At 32.9% G+C, this 21,878-nt stretch overlaps 1 non-coding gene across 1 annotated transcript; it reads left to right on the top strand.

The window, feature by feature from the left end:
- The first annotated feature begins 18,448 nt into the window (after positions 1-18,448).
- Positions 18,449-18,521, top strand: TRNAA-CGC (transfer RNA alanine (anticodon CGC)). Its single transcript has one exon. It is a non-coding gene; the product is annotated as a tRNA-Ala (tRNA).
- The last annotated feature ends 3,357 nt before the right edge of the window (positions 18,522-21,878 follow it).

Genomic DNA, 21,878 nt, shown 5'->3' with positions numbered 1-21,878 from the left:
AAATCTGATTCAGATTGTGCGTTATTTTCTGATTAGATCTTATTTACGTCTGCAAGAAGTGCCAATAATTAAATATTAAAGCTGTGGAGAGTTTTAGACAGAAATTCGTTGGTGTACAAGTAAATAAATGCTTACAGAAATGAATAAAATACTCCTTCGACGTTTCACATACAGATATTTTGGCTGACACATAATAATTTAGACTTGTTCTCTCAGAGTGATGTGTGTTTTGTTCCACACAAATTTTTCCACAAAATTCTTACAACAGATCATTAAGCGTCCCCGCTTTACTCATACTCACGTTCACGCGGCTCGAGAACTCAGTGACGGATTTCTCACCACAATACCCACAGTTTATAATTTAGTTCATATACCCACAGTTTGATAATTTTAGGTTACTGGGAATTACTACTTAAACAGTAGAGAAGAATTTTGAAATTCGAAAAACTAAATTTCCGAAATATTTGTCAGTCCAAAATGCGTAAGATGCATTCATCTGTTTAAAAATTAGTAAATCATTATCACGGATTTCCTCAAAAAGTTATCACAGATAAATAAAATACTGATCGAAAGCAATGAAGGAGAATATCGTTCATTTCTTTATAAATAAAAAACAAGGTGAGATTTTTTGCACAACCGAGTCTAAATGTTAATATTTTTATATAAACCTCTACAAATCTGACATCATTTACGTGATTCAACTAAGGACGTACAATTGATTCTGACTGTGAAAAAAATTAATCTGCGTTTTGTTGCAAGATGATTTCTTAATCAACACGGCTGTAATCAATGTGAGCACTAATTTAATGTTCGAAGTTCCCTGAGACTTCAGTTATCAATATACAAGCTGCATTTAAAGTAAAACATTGAATAAGAAAACGGTACTTACGTATTAACGCAACCAGGCCAAAATTCGTATAAATTGCCAAATTTGGCGACCCTACTTACGGCAACCCTACGTGTTATACGTAGTTTTGTAAAAAGAGCATGTGGAGATTCACAAAATTTTCCTGCATTTTCGTGCAAATTTTTGTAATTTATAAGAAAATAGCAGTGTACATGGATAAAGACAAGAGTGTGCGCAATGCCATTTTTGTGCAATTCTGGGATTTTTTTTAAGTAAAAATAAGTCGACGTGTACATGGTTATGGCGAATACGGTTTTCAATCAGTGCTAAAAGCAATAGCCAAAAGATTTCCGCCGAAAAAATAATTCTGCAACTTATTCAAATTCGAAACCGGAAGGGTTTAATTGGTATTTTATATTTTAAAACAAAATAATATAAAAAACTGTATTAAAATTATCTGTAATTAATAAATGAACATTTTCTTTCTATTCATACTTTTTTACTCAAACTTACAAATAGCGCCAATCTGGTTGCGATAATACGTAAGTACCAAGAAAACAAGGTATTCTAACAACGATTGTAATGCCGATTTATATTAATAATCAAATCTGTATCTTCAAGTATTTAATTTGGATTTATGTCAGAGTTTGCAAATTTTCAGAGGCCTTAATCATGTTCGTTTTTAATGGCAATCAAAATAATGTGAAACTGGGCTGAAAACAATCAAAATCTTAAAATTTTCTCGATTTCTTGTCATAAAAATTAATGTTCTAATATTGCTAATTAACGCCGCCCAGTCGGTATAGTGGGCAGGGAAGCTGACTGCGATACCGAAGGGCCTGGGTTCGAATCCCGGAGAGGGCATGGTTGTAACTGTCCGTCCCCTCATAGGAAAGGCGATGGTGGCCCACCTATTAGGTGCCTCCATAGTAAAGAGACCACCACATCCGGCCTTATATAGATTAATAGACTGGGTTACATTTGTAATTCTTCACAATCTGCCATTAAAAAAAAGCTAATTAACTGAACGGAAAATATATCCGCGAGTCACGTAAGATTGCTTCGACGGCATCTAATTCTAGAATGTTTGCTTAAATGATTAGTGTTTCATTCGTATTATGGGTTTAGAACGGTAGAAAATGGAGGCTTTCAATTCTGAACTTTTTAAATTCAACCAAAATTTTAAAATCCTCTAACGTAACATTTTCAGGTTTACAATGGGTTTTAATCTTTTTCTTTTTTAATCTGTTTTAAAAGTAAACCTAATGGTGCAATTAAAATATTCTAAGAATAGATGACTATGAATGTACATAAATGACTTTTTAAAAAAATCATTAAAGCAAAAATGAATTTTCATTCACAGCTTTGCAAATTTTCATTCAAGTTCCATTCATTCAAAACTGCCAAACTTCAGAATCGTATTTATTTGAAAATACAAATGCACTCTTCGTATCCTAATTTAATTTAAGTTTATTACCCGAAACTAAAGTTCCTTTATCCCCCAGATTTTTTACTTTTATTAAAAGTAAATCGGAAATTTTAATTTATATTTTACATCAGAATGCGAATACAATAACTGCATTATGAATCTACTTTATGAATCTGTTAACATTTAAAACAGTGGTATTGAAACTGTGGGTCGCGACAACATTCTGAATTAATTTTCTCCCTTTCGAAAATTTCCAGGGCGATCACAAAGTGAATAAAAGTCCTAAAAAGTCTTAATTGATGGTAAATAACAATAAGTCGGGTCTCTGACCAAAGCGCGCGGCCCAAAGCAAGTATCAGTTCGACCCAAGAAGCGAACGAAGAAGCGTCAGAGATGTAACAAGAACCCGCCCCCGTTAACATATTTTACGTTTGGGATCGAGATTCAGGATTGGCCTTCAACACGCACAAAGTTCTGTTTGTCGCTTCGATATGGAATGAAATAAATCGCGTGCTGAATGGGGAGATTAAAGGAAGCCCAAATAAATGCACATATTTATTTGCATTTCAACCGTGTGGGCACACATAGCCTTAAAAATGGGAAGAAATAGGCAGAATTTCTTTTTTGGTTTGACACAAAAATATGAAAATGCATTTCATTACTTTCGGAAAAAAATATTTTATGCACATTTGCGACTCTATTTACAGTCGATATAGATATTGCCAGCAAATTTTCAACAGAATACACAGAATTGCTATTTGACTTTCAGATCAGAGAAAACTGATGATGTCCTTTGACTGGAATTTTATAAATCATGCCTAACGAGAAGTAAATATGCCTCATAGTCATATGTTATTTATCGTCATCATTATCTGGAAGCTAGTATATTTGATAAAAAATATTTTCAATAGTAAAGCATACTAAGAGGGAAATCAGAACCAGAGAACGGAACGAACGTCTTGAGAACTCCCTAAGAAATGCAAATACTTCAATCAAACCAGATATTCACAAATTTAAAGGGAAAATTACATAAACTTTATTTCTTGCAAGGACAAACAAATTGTCAATTAAATCTTATTTATAAATTGTAAAGTAAAATGTCAAAAATTATTCTATTTTCCTATCATTACATTAAAAAATCATAAATTAATAAAAAATTTTAATTATTTTAATATATTTTTAAGCTACTTTTGTCATCATCCGTCCTTAGAGTACGGCAGTGCTTCGTCGCCAGATAAGTCATGTAAATCCCTGATTCACCTAAATTTTCTATTTATGCGATTTCTTATATACAGTACATATTGTGCAAATTTGAAATAATACAGTCAACCCCGTAAATTTATCGCTTATAGGGGAATTTAAAAAATTTCTTTCAGCAGTCAAACCAGAAAAAATCCGAGAATTTTCAAGTAAACCTATGCTAATAGTATGTGATTTGCTTATTTGAGAGGTCATGAGTAGCTACTGATATTAGGAATTATTTGTTTAGTCCAAAATATCTCTTCTTCCGGTGGGGACCAGGGAAGCTAGACTCCTCTGGATTAAAGCGTCAAACAGATAGTCTCTATAATATAGCTTCTGAATGCTTGTATTAAAGAGAGTATAATATTATAATAATTGCTGCCCCTTTCCCTAAAGCCTAATTGAGTTTTTTGTAATATTTTAAAATCTTGAAACTGCTAATTTCTTAATTTTGTTTTGCTTGAAGTATGTCAATTTATGCTTAATAGTGAGAATGCGTCTTTAGAAAAGAACTTTTAGACTTTCTTTAAAATTCTCTCGAATTTATATCAGGAGCAGAACCATTGACGCGCACGTTCTAAAACAGATATCTAAACTAACTTCCTGAAAGTACTTGCGGTGAATAACAACCGAGGAAACAATTTTAAGCACAAAGCAATGCAATAGATGTAAGATATTTTATTCGAAAACCACCGCTTTGCCTTTTATAGGCAAAGCTGTTTTTTTGAAAAAAAAAAAAAAAAATGCAATATTTGTTGGTCCTTGCACCTAAAAAACTTGCTCTATCTGCCGCGATTAACCTGCGAAGTCGCAGGTTGTGTTCCGGCTATCGAACTTTGGTGCTGCTAGGAGCGCTGCAGGTAAGGAAATGCCACAAGCGTCTACGGAGAGAAGGCAACTTTTGGGATCATGAATTTGATCCTCCCGTCTTACGCGCATCTCAGTTCGCGCATCATGTGACGTTAACAGATACGTCAAAAATGTGTCTGTTTACATTTTGCATAACTTCGTGCGTTTTATGCTTCGTTAGTATGTGAATTTTGCTTTCACATATTTATAATGAACTGAAGAATCTCTCAATAAAAGACCCTTCTCACGGCCAAATACTTAGGAATATTGTGAGGATTCTGCTTCAGAATATTAGAATATATAGCACCAATTTAAATGAGCTGGGTGGTGATTCAATGATCATTCAAGACAATAGATCTGAAATTCACATTTCCGCTTTGATTACGATTGGTAACATCTTTCAGAAAACTGTAATTTCAAAATCTTACAACTGTTCTATTTGCAAAAAGTGTTTTTCAAATGCCAGCAATTTATAGCATCATTTGAAGAACATACATTCCAATAAAAAGCATATTTCTACTGCTGAAATATTTAATTCCAATTCAGATCATGCATTTTATAAAGTCGTCAATGGTAATTCGATTTCATATACTTTTGCTTCAAAATCCAGTATAACTTCAAAAAAGTTTTAGCTGCCCTGATTCCAAAAAAATGTTTCTCAAGTAACAGCAATCTAAAATGTCACTGCATGAAATTGCATATATCACAACAAACAACATTACTCAAAGCAAGTAAAAATAAAGTTTTCCAATTTAAATGCAGTTTTTATAGTCGTCAGTTCAACAATAATAAAAATTTATTATTTTCACAATCAGATAGTGCATTTACTGCCCTTGAGTGTTCATCATTAAAAAATTATGTAAATGCACATTATGTAATGAAGGTTTTCCAAAGGAAAACTTTTCATTACATTTGCAAATGGAACATGAAATAGTCATTGAAAAAGAAGAGAGAGATTTCTCTGTGTTTAATGATTTCATGTTGTGAAAGGAGAATTTTGAAATGGAAACATAATCTAAATTTTTTTAACTTACAAAGAAACATGACCCATTACATGTAAAAGATATTTATTTTGTATGCCATCATTCAGGACATTATTTTATATCTAAAGTGCAAGGCATGGGACATTTAAAAATACAAGGGAGTAACAAAATTAATGCTTATTGCCCAGTAAGCCAGTTTAATAATGGAAAATGTACTGCTTATATAGAAAAACCCATTGTAAGTCATAGAAAGGGTATAGGGCATCTGTCTCTTACAAAATTAGAACAGCAGTTATACCATTCTAATGTTAATTTATGTAACTTAAATTGCTGGAAAAGTATCTTTTGATGAAATTTTAGATAAAATTCAAGATTCTGTATATGATACTGCATCTTTTGACAAAGAATGATTTATGGAATATTGAAAATTCGGTACTCTTCCGTTATCAGAACCAGAATCAGAAATGTATGCATGTATGGCTGGATGGATGTGTTCATGTATGCATATATATGTGTACATATGAATGTATACATTTCTGAATCTGGTCCCAGTAACAGAAGTGTACCAAAAATTCTTATAATCCACAATCAAATGCTGTAAGGCATAAAAATGATTGTATAAATGTTAATGAAATGCCTGGGGTTAATGAAATTACTAGTGAGGATAACAACTCTATTTTATTTTATAAGCCTTAAAATAGAATTTTAGAAAGTTATCCTGAATTTTAAAATGATGATTTCACATTAATGAAAATGAATGACTCCCAGAGGCACTTTCTTCAAAAGTTGGGATCAGACTATATATGTATAAATGGTACACATAGGTTGAACGGTTACAGAATTGAATTAATCACACTGCTTTTACTTGATGCTTTGCTTCACGGCTTTCCCTGTGCATTTATTATTACAAACAGAAGTGAGCAGGAAGTTTTGTCTGTTTTCTTTGCACATCTGAAAGATAAAGTATGTCAGTTAACACCTGAAGTATTTATGAATATGAATACAAGCTAGTTTTGGCTCACCAGCGGCCGAACGGTAAAGTCACTGAACGCTGGTAGTTTGGTCCGAGGTTCAAGTCCCTCAAACGGGCTGTCTGCATGGGCATTTCCATGTTTTTCCCCATGTGTAATGTGTATACGAGCCAGTTTCCCTTAGAATGTCCTCCACAAAGGCATCCCTCCCCTTAGGCAGATGGCCATCAAGTGCTTTGCCATAATAAAATAAACCAAACCAACAAACTAGTTTTGATTAAAAAGTCTTCCATGAAGGTATTTCCTCCCCCACATGATCTTTGCCATATTCCAGTTCCAACAATCAAATCAACACATTGTTATTTAACTACTTAATTTGAAGATTTTTGGGCCCACCAGCGGCCGAGCGAGCGATAAAGTCGCTGAACACTAGTAGTTTGGTCTGAAGTTCGAATCCCGTGAATGGGCTGGCTGCATGGGCGTTTTCGTGGTTTTCCCCATGTGTAACATGTATAGGAGGCAGTTTTCCGTAGAAAGTCCTCCACGAAGGCATCCCTCCTCTTAGGCAGATAGCCCTCGAGGCTTTGCCATAATCACACGCACACATTTTGAAGATTTTATAGCAGATTATGAAATATACAATATTATATTGATGCAAAAATATATTTTTTACTCAATTCTGGAGGAGGGGGCAAGTGTTCGTTTTCCCGTTTCCTGCAGATTCCTACAGTCTAGCATTTTCAAACCTAAAACATGATAACCCTAAGTAACATATCACCATCATTGGTACGCATTAGAGCAAACAGATCACTAGAATTTGCATATCTTCTATGTCTATTTGCTTCAATATTAACCCCTTAACTGCCGTGGGCGTATATATACGCCTTGCTCAGCCGATGCATTAACTGCCCCAGATGCGCAGCCGATGCGTTAACTTTGTGAATAATTTTAGGTGTAGCAGCGCAAAGCAAATGATAGCAGTTTGGAAGGACGTATATATATACGCCTGGGGCAGTTAACGCATCGGCTGAGCAAGGCGTATATATACGCCCGCGGCAGTTAAGGGGTTAAATCAAAGTCTGTAATAGTTAATGTGAAAGGCTTGAAATAAAGCAGTATGCATGATTGTTTAGAGCTCATATTAGCAATATCATTATTGTTTAGAGCCTGTTTGTTCTCTGGAAGTAATTTACAGACTTGCTGGGAATTTTATTAAAAATGATATACTTTTCTGTAGTTGCTGCATAAAAAGTAAAAGCCGTGTGTTGGCCATCCCTGGTGTAGGACGGTAAGGATAAAAATTGCCTTTCTCTCGACATGTTGCAATGCAGTGAATATAACTGAGCTTTAACTTCAAATATCTTGAGTTAGACTTTGTGCAGCAAATGAATGACATATGTGTTATCCCTGTTTCATTCTTACTTTTAAGCAATTCTACTGCAGAATGTAGCTTGAGAGTTATACACCAGAAATATGAAATACTTGTCAGCTGGACTAACACCACAGATTTACACCAGTGGACAGGGCCGTCCCTAGGCCATTGGCTGCCTGTGTACTTTCCTAAGAATACAGTGCCCAAATTTAAAAAAAAAATTCTTAATGATTAGTTGAATTTTTATTTCATACTCACTAAGTACTTATATGTGACAAATTGTATAAAAAGTATTTACATGTGACAAGTACAATGAATTAAAAATATTTAGTCATAGTATCGCGAGTGTTCAGCTGTTGCATAATTTTACAGCTGCACCGCGCTAGGAACGGCCCCGACAGTGGAAGATAACCATGTTCAAATCATGACAAAATTACTTTGGCAACAACACAATCAACTGGCTATTAAATTGCTGGTGAAGGTTACTTATCAAGTTCCTATAATTAATAAATATCCTTATTCAGGACTTAATTTCTAAACTTAGAAGTGCCAGAACCCTATGCTAAACTGTCAGCAAAGGGGAAGAAAAGTAAATAAATAAATAAAATGACTGTTACAATCATTAATAATTTAAAAATTAAATAGTTAATTAATACCAAATTAATTCATTATTATTTAATTAATATTAATAAGTATCAATTATTTTTAATTAATGATTGTTATTTAATTAAATAAATTATTAAAGTAATTAAAATTAAGTAAAATGTAAAGAGATAAATTAAAATTTAATAAGCGATTTGTAATACAGTTTTACTGCAAAAAATTAAATGTTTGAGATCAAATTTTTGTTCAGTTGCATAAAAGAAGTGCCGGAGCCTTCTTATTTAGGCTATATTTATGATTTATTCCAAAAACTAAGAAGTACCGGAGCCAGGCTCCGGTGCAATTTAAGCTCTGTCTCTATTAACTTTTTAATAAACTTACACATTTAGTCATTATGAATATCTTAAACTTCCATTAAGTTATAAGGTTATTCTTGGTCTAATAATGGAATTTTAGTCTTATAACCCTAATATAATTATCACTTGAGATATTATGACAAAGCTTTATGAAAGATTTTAAAACAACCTTTTTATTTAAACTGAACTTTTAACAAAACAGAGCATGGCCTGAACTTAAAGCATAACCACGGCTAGTGGCGATGCAAATAAATGCGAACAATCAAATAAATGAAAAATGTTGATCAGTAGTCTAAGACTACATAGTTAATTATTAAGCTAGCCACTAATTTACTGGCACATCAGATTAAAGTATCAGTGGTATGAGAACACAAAGCTGATACTTTTAATTATACTAGAGCTGGAAGAATCTGACCATCCAACACAGATGCCAGAAACACTCTCTAAAGATCCAAAATCCTCAATTTAAATAATGGAGGTAGAAATAAGAGGAGAGGTCGTAACTGGTTTTCCTCGTGTACTGCCCTGAAGCAGTAGTGCACCTCTCGTGGAAACCAAACTATTCAGTGACTATCCATTAAGATCAATAGGTTTTAACATAATCGGTGGTACACATTTTGTAATTACATCGTAAATATACATATAAATATATATATTCTCTTTTTCCGTAATACTTTAAAGTCATAAGTATGTAAAAAGAAAATATTTTAAAACAATGTTTTATTCTGAGCGGAATTAAATGCTATACTTTCCCAGAAAAGTTTAATTTGAATGAAATATTTTCACAAGTTCTTGTTAATTACATTACAAAGAAATTTTAAGTTAATTTGATTTTATTTGGTTAATGATTACAAAAATTAAGATCAAAGTTTATTATAATACTAAAATCAAAATTATGCATTATTTCTTTCCTATTTACAGAGCTTCTTCCTGAAATACCTTCTCAAATGCAGAATGATTTTTTAGCTTCTGAGGCATCCTTTAAAAATCAGAGTTACTTTATAATTAATGCTCAGTTCGGTTAATTTCAAATTAGAGCAGCTGTTATTTCCATAGTAAAATACGTTAAATATTGCTACTGATTTCCATGTACTTAACTTTCTATGAGTATTTTTGAAATGGATTAAAAAAGTTTATTTTTAATATTGTTTAAAACTTGTAACTGATTTATTACAAAATGTAAGGAAAGAATTCTTTTGATACTTACAGTCAAAAGTCTTTAATCTGGATGTCCATAATCCGGAATGATCTATAATCCGGACCTCAAAGCTACAAACTTTCTGCGCATGCGTCAACACAGAAATTATGGTTTCATATTTTTAATTGTCTAATTTCTGCATGCCATCTTACCAGATTTAAATTTATGATCTATAATCTGGAAAAACCCCTAATCCGGAATCACTGAAGTCCCGACGAGTCCGGATTAAAGACTTTTAACTGTATTATATTTTTTTATATCCTTAATTTCAACAATGCATATTCTAAAAATTATTTTTTACTAATTCCTTAAGTACACATCTGTCTACCTCACTTTTATGTACTTTGCGTGTTTCTGGACAAGTCATGGACACTGCTCATCTGGACATGTGCTCTGCACTTTAATGGTCAATAGCCAGGCATTTGATAGATAAAATTAAGTACACATCTTGTAGACTGTGCTTTACAGCACTTTTTAACAGATTGCTTTCCAGTATGAATAATTGTTGCTGAAATAGCAAATAAAAAATTCCTGCTAAAAAATTTCAATCTATGTTTACAATTAAATGTTAAGGTTATTATATATTTAAATAATATTTATAATCATTATAAATTTAGATATATTTAATAACTAGATTTCTTCACAATAACGTTAACAGGGGTTTATGAAAGAATAAATCCTTCATTTCCAAATACATTTATAATAATTTAATAAATATTTATGTATTTTATGCTTTTTACAAGGATAATGTATACTCATATATTTAATATTTTTCGAAATGTGCAAATCTTAAATTTCTGTGTATTTACTATGTTTTTCAAGTAAAGTAATTAACAGTAATGTAGCATATATCAGAATTTTTTACATATGAAATATGTATAAATTGAATGAAAATTAGATGTATTATTTTTTAATATGCACTCAAACGTCAGTTTTGCCTTGAAATTCCTCCATGAAGGCATATTTTCCTTTAGGCATATAGCTCTTGCATTCCTTACCTTATTTAAAAAGATTAACCTGACCTATGTGCCTAATTACAAAGTATTTAAACATCCATAATTTTATATTTACACTCAGCCATCAAGTTTCAAACTTTTGACTCAAAACATGTGTTTGGATACATTCATTATGAAACTCAAATTTTTTAGTAAACATATTTTCACGTAGCATTCAATACCTTCCTTGGCGATTATGCCCAGTTTAATAATTCTCTGATAATATAATAAATAACAACTTTCCATTTCACATTTAAACATTAATCTCATTGTCATTGGATCACAATCTTGATTTCCTTACTCTGCATAATATTGCTTCATTTTTTAAAACAGTTAAAACAACTAATTGATCTGAATTCACAAGTGCATACATTATACAAGTAATTAAAAATATATAAATTATACAAATTTTCACACTTAATACTATTTAGATGTAAGGAAACTGAGGTTTAAAGAGTGTTATATTTTTCCGAAATTTTGACATTTTAAATGTATCTTAAGGTATTTTTCATTTTTTACGCATAACATAAACATTTTGCTAAAATCTATATTTTTGTTATCCAGTAGCTTAGAATTTTCTAAAACAAATTTATAATCAAAATCACTGTTGCAAGTTATTGAAAAATAACCAACACATAATTTTTACATAAATGCCACCAAACTGTACAAAGTACTATCATCCATCCAACAATTGAATGTTTCTTTTATGTAGAAGTGTCCCCCGTTTTCGATTTGTGTTGAACTGTCATGTGTGGAAAAAACACTATCAAAGAGCTCTGGATGTAAAAACAAAAAATACTGCCTCTGGAGACAGTAAGTGAAAATACATGCAAGATCGAAGTACTGTAGGCAGTTCAGGTAGAATGTTATAGCTAACATTCAACCTGAAATGGTCTTTACTAATATCTCAACTATGAACTAGCAATAAAAATGTTGCAAATTTACTAACTGTAGTCTACTAGTATACTGTTATGTTACATAATCCTTAGCCATTGAAAGGCTCCTCAATGATAAAATCACGAATATCTGAATTATTAAGTAAACTGCAGCTATGGCTCTTACAGTTATTTTAAAATTAGATACTTCTATTTAAGCTTCATGTCTATTAATTTCATTTTAAAATCCAGGTTGATGTATGTTTTTTAAGACAAAACACAGAGCATCAATGACAATTCTGAGCACCTTGTTCTCCAGCTGTTACACAGACAGTCGATTCATTGGCAGCAACCATCCAGTAAGATGATGTACATAAAAACACGTTATTCATGGATTGATAAACCTCTTTATTTTAGTACTGAGTAGTGAATCATGTTTAGTTACAGAAAGAATTCTTATACTTTCTTTGTCAACCTTGTCCTTGACATATAATATACCTCTTTTAAAATGATAAATTATCACAAATAATACTTAGGTATTATTAGCTTGACATTGTAAATATATTGAGAATAACATGATGAATATGAATGTCTAAAGTATTTATTTTTTCCAAAAAGTAACAGTTTTTTCAAAGAAATTGACTTTAATTTTCTTGTTTTCACACTATTGTAATAACAATTTAATGCATTTGTCTCACATGCACGACTTAATGATATAATTAAAATACAGTACAGTCAGGATATATGGAAAAACAGTGCACTTCATTGCTCTTGTACAGATGATGAAATGTCAATAGTTTAATTCATAGTTGAAATGCCAGATGTAACACCAACTTATCACATAGCTGATGCAACATGTGCTCATATGTGTCGTAAATAAGCTTTTTAATACACTTTAACGCATAAGCTTAGTATAAGCAATAAAGAAATTTCAGGAACAAATAATAGACACTCTCCATCATGGTCCTGTGATTACCTGCTAAGAAATAAACTAGCATAACGTATATTTCCTCATTATTTGCACATGTTTTAGCAATAATTTACAGAAGATAGGCATGCTTAATTAACAACAATCATTAATATTTCATTATTATTTAATGTATATAATTAATTTAATGTTTAATGTATTAAAAGAAATAAACTTTTTTAATGAAAAGTGCACTACTTAATAACTTTCATTAGCAAAAATTTTATTTTTTTATCTCCAAGCATAAATTAATTTTTTTAACAAACACCGATTTATTAATTGAACTGTATTTCACTGTAGATCAAATACAGATGTAATACAATTTCATCCATTCTCAACACATGACGCAAATTTCAAAACCACAAAGTACTTCACGTAAATAAACAAAATTTCACGAAGTGCACGGCAGCATATGCGCAAATTGAGATGCGCACAGGAGGATCAGATCACGATCCCAAAAGTTGCCTTCTCTCCGTAGACGCTAGTAGGAAATGCCGAACGTAGTTCTCGTGGAGACAGGATAGCAGATGCAGTGGGTGTGACCAATGTCACGTGATGAGCGATAAGACATCTGGTTGGCGATGAGGTATCCAGGCATCGTAGCGCTGTAAATCTGAAGGTTTACAATAGTTATACATAAAATAGTACTAAATCAGTTCATAAAAGGTGTGTGTTGCAGTCATAAATGCAGAAAATAAAATACGATTCCAAAAAGCAAAATAGTATATACAGGAAAAATATAAGTAATATCTTGTGGGTGTGGCTGTGTGTGTCACATGATCATTCCGCTAAGATTTCTAAACATCATTATTTACAAGTCAAATAAGTTTTTCAGAGTACTACATACTTAAAAACAAATTATGTTGGAAAATCCTGGTTTCCACTGAGTAGAAAAGCGGCATATGACTGACTGACGGATAACTTATAGCCAGAATACCACTGAGATCAGTAGTTTATCTGGCTCAATCAAATTTATGCCGGATGGGCACAATAACATAGAACTATCTTCACATAATGTCCGCAGTAAGGAGGAGAAAGACGGATAAAGAATAGGAAGACCAGCAACGCAAGAGCTCACTAGCAAGTAACCGGCCCGGTAAAGGCGTGACTAAGTGGGAGTCATAAAATGAGTGTAGAGTGTGAAGTACAATAAATGAGCAAGATACAAAATTAAGAATGCTAATAAACACATTGGGTACATTATTTACAGGTGGGCACTAGGTGGGAAAGTTCGGGTCCCTGATAAGGTGGGCCGCAAGTGGGCGCAGTTTGGCGTCCTCATTCAATATTTCGTAGGTAAAGATATCAAAATTTCTCATATGGTCACAGTTCAGAGCTTTCGGGAAGAATTTCCTGTTGATCTTATTCAGGTGCTCTTCTAGAGTGTCCAGTTTTAAGTCACAGTGCAGTGTAGCATTGCTCACAAAAAAGTGAGCATGGGTGATAAGCCTTAAGACTTTGTTTTGCATGATTTGAAGTCTTTTTATATCCTCCTTGGTAGCCGTGCACCAGGCCGGCGACGCATAAATCATCAATGGCCTAATTGCCGTGATATAAACTAGCCTCTTCTTCCTGAGGTCTAAGCTAGAATAATTACTCAATATAGGGATGAGACTATTTACAACAGTGAAAATTTTTCTTCTGACCTCTGTTATATGATCTCCCCATTTTAATCTTTCATTTAGCATTACTCCTAAATATTTCACCTTACTAACTCTAGGAATCTCTTCAGAGAATAAGAAGAGCTTGCTATTAATAGTCAACTGTGTATTTTTCCTTCTTATCAATAATAATTGCGACTTGCTGGCATTAATAGCAATTCTCTAAGTCGTACACCACTTTTCTACCACTGGTAGAAGCTCCTGTAATTTCTTGATTGCATGGTGTGCGTTTGCGGACTTTACCGCTAATGCCGTATCATCCGTATAGCACCCAAGAAAGTAATTTCTGCCAATGTGAGCCCTAGGGAAGTCAAGAACATAAAATAAATACAGGACGGGCCCTAAAATGGACCCCTGTGGGACGCCTGCATTCATGGTGCGTAAACTGGAGATGTCCTTTCCAATAGCCACAGTGAATTTCCTATTAGTGATGAAAGACATAATTAGCTGAATCAGCTTTCTATCCATAGGGAGATTTATAAGTTTATAAATAAGCCCCTCATGACAGACGCGGTCGAATTCGCCACGTCTAGCATGAGTAAAGCGACATTTTGTTTCTTGTGAAGCGCATCCCCACAAAACTCGACGAGCCGAACCAGCTGCTTCGTTGTTGAGACCTTTCTCCGGAAACCAAATTGTTCCGGAGGCAGTAATTCAATATAGTGTTTCAATCTGCTGTAGATTAATCTCTCAAAGACCTTTCCTAGTCCCGGAAGCAAGCTAACGGGCCTGTACCCATCTGGCTTAGTGTTATGCGGCATATGGACGGAGAGTAAATTACATAAAGTGCAAGGCTATATGAGAAAACTAGTGAGTAACGAATTGGTGCATTTTTTCATAATAATTCTAAACTCAAACTGGAAATACATTATTAATAACTATGGCATCATCGAATGGAAACCTGTTTCCGTGTCAGGCGCATTTCATAAAGAAATACGAAGTATGTTTAATAATTTGAAGAACACAATTTACGAAGTATTTGAGAGCCCAACTTGTATAAGCTGCATTCATTTGTTTAAAAGCTTGTAAAGGGTTATCACAGACTTCCTTAATATGTTATCAGAGATAAATGCTGATATTGACCAAAAGTAATGAACGACAATATAATTCATTTTATAGAAACAGAGATATTTAGATGTTATATTTGAATATTAATCGCTACAAGTCAGACATTATTTAGGTGACTCAAATAGGAATGAAAAATTGAGTCACACTGTGAAAAAAAAATTGATCGGCATTTTCTTACAACGCTTTTTTCTTTAAATTTCATTTGTTTAGACAGCATGTCTGTAATCAACGTGGGCACCGATTTAATACTGGAAAAACACTGAAACTTGAATCATCATTATACAATCTAACGAAAAGCTAAGTCATACAATAATCAAACAGGTGGCTTTATATGTTTAAATAAGATTTATTGCTCTACTTGTGATCTTATTGCATGATTTGTAATCTTTGAATAAGGTGCATATTTTGCAGAATCGTAATTTTTAATGGTAATCAAACTAATCTGAAAGAGGACGTAAAACCATTTAAAACTTAAAATTTGTTTTAAATGTGATAATAATTAATTTTCATTGTGATAATAATTAATGCCATAATAATGCGAATTAATTGAAAGGAAAATGTATTCGCTGGTGGCGAAAATTATACCAACGGCCTCTAGGTTAAGACCACTAGCTTTTAGGCGTCGTGTTTTTACATCCTATGAAATGCTAATTTTTAAGAAAGTTTCAGTCTAATTTGTTGTATCATCATCTCGGAATTTATATTCTATTTTTAACTTCAAATAGCAGATAATGTAAGGTAGTCTAATTACAAACAATGTTCACTTGAGTTGGGTAAACCTTTTACCTTTTTACAATGAAAAAAAAAAAACTGTAAACACACAACATAACGGGTTAAAATTGAAAATTATCCTAACCTTTTGAAGTATTAGTCAATTTAACAACTACTAAATGCAATGGCAAAGTAAGTTCGGTGAAAATCCAAAGAAAAAATTATTAAGCCATTCCTGTGGTTTATAACCGAAAATACAACACCAATGATGAGGTTACTTTCGCTTACAATTTGAAGTATTATAAACACCAAGTTTAACTGAAAGTTTAACATATTATAGATTTACACTACTCTTGTGTAGCTTACCAATTAACAGTGCAACTATTTTTTTGGCCCTCCAATGGATTTAGCATTAACTACCTTTTACTGAGGTAGTGTCGAACACCCCATTACCGAGTTAAATTCTAACTTTTGCCGCGCGTAGTTTTAAATGCATGTAGTTTAGGTTCCGCTTGTTTTTTAAATAGTTAAAACTTTCTGATCTGAGCAAAAATTGTGGCGACAATAAAGAATTGCTTACATCAAAATGTAAGTGTTGTGTGAAACAAACAGACATGAAAATGCAAATGTAAATGTAAGTGAAACATATAATTAGTTGTCACAAACTTACTAAATGTGAAATTATTTTATCCCGCTTCCGAAATTTAAAATTAGTTTTAATTTTTCAACGCAAGATTTCAACTGGAAATAAAGGAATGTTTATTGTTATTTAAAAAGCTCGAAGACTTCCATCAGTAACGATATGCTTCGAAGAAATTTTTATCTACATCACAAGATTTACATCTTTAATTTGCTAAAAGAATGCTTAGTCTTTTATTCGTCAGCAAATGGACAGATACGTCTTCTAATAGACTTCACTCGCAGGGAGTCGAAGTAAACTTTCTGCTTAGACTCGGATTCTTTAAAAAAAGAAATGTGTCGCACAAAATGGACTTAAACATGTGTCTAAGTATGTATAGAATTATGGAGTTCGTTTAACTATTCAACACAATTTTTGTTAATTTAGAAGTCTTCACCAATCCATCCTCAACTGCTATTTGCGCTTTCGCAGCTGAGGATGATGGTTCGGTAAAACCATCGAAACTACTCCTGTGAAAATTTGAAAATATTACCTTGATTTTTGTTGTTTGACTTCTGAAGTAATATTTGTTCGGCGTTTTTGTTATCCAAAATTAGAGGTTGAACAGAGTTAAGGTAAGTAGAGTTTAATTTATGTGCTTCAAAGTTAAATAATGCTAGATCACATTTAAGGCTCAGACTGTAGTAAAAAGGCATTGAAATATATGTACTTTCAAAATCATGGTAGAGCACGTCTATTTCATTATTAGATTCTTTGAACGTTAATCCAATAAATCCAACAACTTGTAAGAACAGTGCACTAAATTCACAGTCAGTCAACACTTAAGAATACTATTCGCACATTTTCAACTTAGAGTTCCTTCGTTCGCTCCACGTTGGGCGACACGTCTGTAGTATTTACTTTCAAAAACACGGTACAGCACCGTTTAAGCATAATTACTGCTTTATTTTACTAATATTAAATGAATGAAAAGTAAGATAATTAAAAGATAGTTAATTTGCAAGCAGTCTCACAATGATCGTGATTTCAACAGTCCACAGAATTGTTGTACGGCTACCTAACTCACAGTTTCCATAAATACATACAAAGGCACGTCTTGCACAAACATCTTGATTTTTGGAGAGAATTTGGAAATTTTCTCCCTATAAAATTGTTCTTTTATTTGCTAGATTATCCTTTAGTTCAACTTATTTTAAAGATTATATTAGAATTATGGCCAGCTAGAATTTAAAATAAAGCCATATCACCCTGACATGGACATGGTCCAATAAGAGGTGCATACTCAAAAACAGCTTTAATAACGAAGAATCAAAAGGAGGGCGTCCAAATTTGCGAACCAAAGCAAGTATAAATGAGACCTACGCGAAACGGAAGGGAAATAAAGACCCATTCACGATGACGTACTTTGCAGTTGCGCTCGGCATTTAAGGCTGGCCATTCACTTAAGAGACGGGCTCTTTGGCGATCCGAAATGGATTAAAAAATATGCATTCTGAATGGCTAGATAAAGGAAGTCCAAATAAACGCATATAATTATTTACATATCAACACGTTTGACAAACGTAACTGTAAAAATGGGAAGAAATATGCAGCCTTTCGTTTGCATTTTTTACACGAAAATGAAAATAAATTTCAAGATTTATGGAAAAGATATAAGGTATTTCTCCCGCCTTCTTAGTATGCCTTCGTAGTGGAGTGGTCAACACGCTCGGCGCGCATTCGAGAGATCCGTGGTTCGAGTCCCGACGAGGGCATCGCTAATTTTTCATCTCTCCTGGTTTAAAAAAGTACTTAATGACACTACAGTGACGCCCGAAATAAAAAAGGTAGTGGATAATAATTCTCCACCACCAGGATTTTGTCTCCTAATCCCCACTCACCCTTTAAAATGAGGAATATATAAGGTATTTCTTCCTCATTCTTAGCATGCCTTCTTGGAGTAGTCGTCAGCATTCTCGGCGAGTATTCGAGAGCTCCGTGGTTCGAGTCCCGGCGGCATATTTCACAAGTGCACATCTGTGTAGCCGCCGAGAGAGTGGCTTCTAGGATGGACTAATAGGTACCCATTAATATTTCTGTCATGTCACATGACCTTTCGCGCACTTTAAAGATTTAAGCAAGATGGTTGAATATATTTTACAACTCAATTTTCTGCGCAAAATAATTAAAGCATCGCCGATTTTTTTTTTGAAAATTTTCATTGCAAAGTTAGATTAAATATAAGCAATTGTGAAGAATTCATTACTTGGTTGAAATAATTTGAAATAAATATAAATACAAGTTGGACACTCGGCAAAAATATCCATGCGAAATGTTACTTAATAAGTGGTAAATAAGATGACGAAAGAAATACTATGTAATAAACATCTTAGCCCAAATATTCTATTTTTACATAAAACTATGCTTATGAAAAAGATATTTACCCCAATTTTATATATGTAAAAAGAAGTCAGCAGTTTTTATTGCAATCTATACGAAAAAAAGAATGCAAGCACTGAAGTAAGAAAACATTAGATTCATTGTAACACTCCCAGTCCTTTACAGGTCAATTAAAGAAAAACAAACTATACACTTGGAATTCTCTTGATTTAGTAAATGCATAATATTCGAGGCAATCTGAAGCTTGAGTTATTTTCTCTATGTAAAGAGCGGTAATATGCAGTGAACATCAAACCAAATGTTAATGCGTGATAAAAATCTCAAAAGTGAAATGCGATTAATTAAACTCATAAAACAAAAGCACTTTCGAAATTTTCTACTATTACACCACATATTTATAACTGCGGAACAAATGTAAAATAAAACGTAAACTACATACGCTCACATGCAAGAAGATTTAGCGTCACAAGAACAACAGAAGCTCATTGGTCCATTTTAGAAACCCTCCTTCAGTGGCTACGTTCATGTGCACTTGTGAAATATGCCGGGCATTGCTCATTTTTCACATCTTCTGCTTCAAAAATGGCTCAATGTCTCTACAAACAAATAAAAAATTTTGTATCTTTCTATTCTACTTACAATCGATATTGGTAATTTCAACACATCTTCGAGTATAATGGACAGATTTGGTATCTGATATTCAATTTAAGGAAAAATTGATATCATCTCTTTTTTGAATTTTATAAATTATGCCTAGGAAGATATATATATATATGGCTCAAGGCATAGTCATGCGTTATTCTTTGTCTTGACTATTCGGCAGTATGTATGTGTGTGAGGAAATATTTTCGATAGCGAAGCAAACTAAGAGTAAAATTAGAACCAGAACAACGGATGTGAAGTCCCAGAGAATTTCAACCCATTCGTTCGAACCAGACATTAAAGTATTCGTTTCCCAAATTTAATGTCGAATAGTATCTGAACTTTATGATTTGTTGTAATTACAATCAACATTTACAATGAAATTTTATGTGTAAAATGTCAAGTAAAATGGAAAATTAATTCTCCTTCGCTATCACTATATTCAAAAATCACAAGTTTATAATGTTATATAATCACGTAAGTATGTTTTTAAGTTATTTCTTGTCATCAGCCGTCATTAGTATTAGGCAGTGACGGCTCGCCGAATTAATCAAGTAAATGAGAGATTCATTTACATTTTATACATCTGCGATGCGCTTTCTTATATAAAGCACTCATTAAGCAAATTAGAAATATCGCAGTCAAATTTCTCTCTTAGAAGGGGAGTTCAAAAATTTCTTTCAGAAGACCAGAGAATTGTCAATGAAATATACACAAGTAATCTGATTTGCTTATTTCGATGCTCATAAGTCAGCACTTATATTCAAAATTATATCCCGAAATAAAATATCTTGTTTCAGTGCGGTCCTTGGTGGCTAAATGCTGGCACCTGTTGCTTAAATCATCAAACAGATAAGAGTCTGTTTGCTGTAACTGCTGAATGCCTATATTCAAGGGAGTGTCCGAGTATGATTTCGGCCCGTTTGATTATTTGATAGGGAAATATGCAGTTTCGTGTATTATTAGAGCAGGTGGAAAATTAAATATTTTGTCTTTTTTGCTTATAGAAGCGAACCCACCAGGAGCAGAGTTTTAAAACTGCTGAACACTGGTAGTTTGACACAGGTCGAATCGCAGAAAGAAATAAGACCGATTTTCATGAAGATACAATGTACGAACTTTGCTAACAAATCTATATAAATACTTTTCACGTTAGACGTACTTATACGTTTTAAGATTTGAGTGTTTAACAGAAAGCCTAAACTGTTATTGAAATATTTTCATTGACAACACCTTTCTGCGGAGCTTCAGAACAGCTATCTTGAGTGAAATATCAACGAATGCATGCTTAGATAGAGATTACAGAAGTTTTTTAAAATTGTTTTAATTTGACGTCAAATATTGAATCCTCAACGCACACGCATTAAATCAAATTTTCTAATTAAGTTCTTAAACGGCTTTGCTCTGAAAAGTACCATGAAAAAATAAAACAGCAAAAACTCAATTTAAGCAAAAGCCACCGCTCTGTCTAAACTATGCAAAGCAGTTTGATTTAACATTCCATGCCTTTGACCGTAGGATTTGATGTCTGAAAGTTTAAAACTTATATAGCGCAAGAGTATAGGGAAAAACTAATGAGTAACAAATTGGTTATAAGATTTTTTTCATGATAAATATAATCTGAAACCGTAACTATAATTTTAAAAATCCTTGGTATTACCGAACGTAACTTGTTCCCATGTTAGATGCATTTTATGAAGAAATACCTTTTTTTTTTTCAAATTTGAAGATCTAAATTTCCGAACTATTTTGACAGTCCGACCTGTATATGCTGCATTCATTTGCTTAAAAGTTAGTAAAGGGGCATCAGAGATTTTCCTGAAAAGTTTTCAGAGTGAAGAAATAGTGCCTCTTACAACTATTCAAGAGTAATCACAAAGCAGGTTTCGTAAAACTCCAAATATGTGTTGAATGAGCCATTCTTGTTATTTATGATCGAAAATAAAACACAAATCTCAAATGACGATTTGTTGTAATAAAATAGTTGTTGTTGTTACTAATCTCGCTTGTCAGAATCAGATCAAGCCCACGAAAGCCATCGTGGCAAGAATTCAGGTTCGCACCTGTCTTTGGCTAGAATCATTGACACC

The sequence above is a fragment of the Stegodyphus dumicola genome, chromosome 2 (assembly GCF_044657685.1).
Source record: "Stegodyphus dumicola isolate Sdum_Otavi_A_Nest chromosome 2, ASM4465768v1".
Classification (NCBI taxonomy): domain Eukaryota; kingdom Metazoa; phylum Arthropoda; class Arachnida; order Araneae; family Eresidae; genus Stegodyphus; species Stegodyphus dumicola.
This window is presented reverse-complemented; position numbering and strand designations above follow the sequence as displayed.